Here is a 3,143-nt window from a genome sequence, read left to right on the forward strand (position 1 = left end):
TTACGTGGTTGGGTTATAATGGGAACCCCTTGACAGTTCACCTTGAACAAAACTCCTCCAGCAAGGCCCAACCTTGGTTTTACCATTTGTCACCTAAGCCTTTTTCCCTTGAGTTCTGCAGACTCAAGGGTCATCTTTATTTAAACCCCCGGGCCAGTGCTCCTCTGAGTGTTGGTCCAAACTAGAGCACTGTGCAGGGCCATCCCTTGGCAACTTGGTTTACGTTGGCTCATGTACGCTTAGCTTATCCGGTGTGCCCTAAGAACAAGATATGTGCAGCTCCTATCGGGATTTGTCGGCACAGCGGGTGGTCTTGCTGGTCTTGTTTTACCATTATCGAAATGTCTTGTAACCGGGATTCCGAGTCTGATCGGGTCTTCCTGGGAGAAGGAATATCCTTTGTTGACCGTGAGAGCTTGTGATGGGCTAAGTTGGGACACCCCTGCAGGGTTTTGAACTTTCGAAAGCCGTGCCCGCGGTTATGGGCAGATGGGAATTTGTTAATGTCCAGTTGTAGAAAACCTGAAACTTAACTTAATTAAAATGCATCAACCGCGTGTGTAGCCGTGATGGTCTCTTCTTGGCAGTGTCCGGGAAGTGAACACGGTGTTGGAGTTATGATTGAATGTAAGTAGTTTCAGGATCACTTCTTGATCACTTCTAGTCTCACGAATGTGCTTTGCCTTCTCTTCTCGCTCTCTTTTGCGTAAGTTAGCCACCATATATGCTAGTGCTTGTTGCAGCTCCACCTCATATCTTTTACCTACCCATAAGCTTAAATAGTCTTGATCGCGAGGGTGTGAGATTGCTGAGTCCCCGTGACTCACAGGTTACTTCCAAAACCAGTTTGCAGGTGTCGATGAAACCGTGCACGTGACGCAACCGAGCTCAAGGAGGAGCTCGATGAAGATCGTGTTTGTTGTGTTGTTCTGTTTCCAGTTGATCAGTAGTGGAGCCAGTCGGGGCGATCGGGGATCTTTTGCATTAGGGGTGGTCTTCTTTTATTTTGGTTCCGTAGTCGGACCTTGATTTTATCTGGTTGATGTAATGCTATTTTGATGTATTGTGTGAAGTGGCGATTGTAAGCCAACTCTGTACCTCATTCTTATTCAGTACATGGGATGTGTAAAGATTACCCCTCTTGCGTCATGCCTACAATGCGGTTATGCCTCTAAGTCGTGCTCCGACACATGGGAGATATAGTTGCATCGTGGGTGTTATAAGTTGGTATCAGAGCCTTCCCCGACTTAGGAGCCCCCTGCTTGATCGAATCACTGGCGTTGTCGAGTCTAGAAAAATGTTTTGAGTCTTATAGGATTATATATATCGGAGAGTAGGATTCTTTTTACTCCTGAGTCCCTTCGTCGCTCTGGTGAGGCCTCCTGACGTAGAGTTTTGACTCTTTCTTCTCAAATTTCACTAATTTTTTTAGGATCACGCGGGTATCTTGGAATCGTTCCGATGGTTTTGTGACGAGAACATTGTTCTTGGTGCCTTCTGACATTTAGGGGTTGTGGCAGTGTCCCGGGGAGTTGAGCTCCGAGGTGTTGTCGTCACAATTTTATCGGTGCAGTTCTGGAATACCTGAGTTTCACCGACATCAAAAATCTCTTTTATGCAGTTGTTGGTGAGATAACCTCGATGCCACCCAGTACTGGGGCAGGAGTTCGGGAGTATTGCCATAACTCGTATAACGGATGCTTTTCGAAGGTTGAGGTAAATGATTTCCGAAGGTTTCTTGGTTATGTGTTGAAGGATGGATACAGCTGGATGTAGGAATTGTTAGTTTTGGGTGAGTTATTATGCTTCCCCTGTATCCCCAACACCTGATTGCATAACCGGAAAGTTTCGGGAGTTTATCAGTGGGAATTCAAGTAGCTCCTAGGATATGTTTCCGACAGATGTATGATATGAGATTGGGGTTCGACGTCTAGTGGTCCGCCCATCCACGGTTGGTTTTACAGTGGTCTCGTTGTGTCTTAAAGAGTCCTTGGCTATGCTGACTCGGGGATGCTTTGTATGTCATGTGCACTTCCTTGTACATGATGGTGTTGTACGATCGAGCCCGTGTGGGCCCCACCACAAAAACTTCGGACGAAATCTCTATCATATGTTTGTTCCAGCTTATTCTGCAAGCCAATCCTTGTTTTGTTTTGTTTGTGGTATTCGAGTTGCTTCGAAGTCAACTGTTGATTCCATACCTTTCCTAAGTGGTGTTCTCATGTTCCTATGTGAATACTAATCCTTCTCGATCATCAAGTTTGTCATTTCAATTTCTTTTCAACCGGTGTGCTTCTCCTCTAGTGGATCTGATCTTTTTCAACATCCGCAAGATCAACTTAGTTTTCGTCAACGATGTTTGTTTCTTCCGTCCCCAAGTTGCCTTTGTTTTTCCCGCCCTCCCACCCTTTTCTTCAAGGACTCGAATTTCTTTATCAAGTAGCCATCTTACAGATGTGAAGCCTCTTTACTCCTCTCTTTCAATATTCTTATCCGGTGATTCTCAGGAAGATACTAATGGAGCTTAAGTTCATCATTTTTCATTCTATTTCTTCTCCAGTGGATTCAATTCAAGCTTTTGGTGTTGATCATGTCCCTTTCCCTCTTCTCAAATGCTTTCTCGTGTTGGAGGTTTTATCCAACCATCTCTGGATCATTAGCATTGCGAGTCAATTTTTCCGGAGTATTGAAGATATCTCAGAAGATTCGTGTTTCCACTCTGCTTTTTCAACTGGCGCAATCTATGTTTTAAATCGTTCAACGGTGTTTCTTTTGAGTGGGCCCTAACCCACAGGTCTTTTTCCCAGGATCTTACCTGACTCTTCTAATTTTCCCGGAGCTTCTCAAATTCTTTTCCAAGTTTGACATAAGAATGAGTTATCATCAGTCAAATGCCTTCTCCAAGATCTGTCACATTCTTTTCATCATTAGTTCAACCTTTCTAATTTTTATTCCGGAGTATCTCAACAATTCATGGTGGTGTTTTTCGTCGTCATTCTCAGATTTTGAAGACCGAAGAAGATTTTCCTCTCAATCTTGCTCCATTCTCTTCAAGATTCATGGTTCTAGCCTAATGCCATCCTCTCATAATTGTTTTCAATTGTGAGAATTCTTTTCACCTATCCGGAGAAATTCAAGATTCT

This window comes from Triticum aestivum, chromosome 2A (assembly GCF_018294505.1).
Source record: "Triticum aestivum cultivar Chinese Spring chromosome 2A, IWGSC CS RefSeq v2.1, whole genome shotgun sequence".
Classification (NCBI taxonomy): domain Eukaryota; kingdom Viridiplantae; phylum Streptophyta; class Magnoliopsida; order Poales; family Poaceae; genus Triticum; species Triticum aestivum.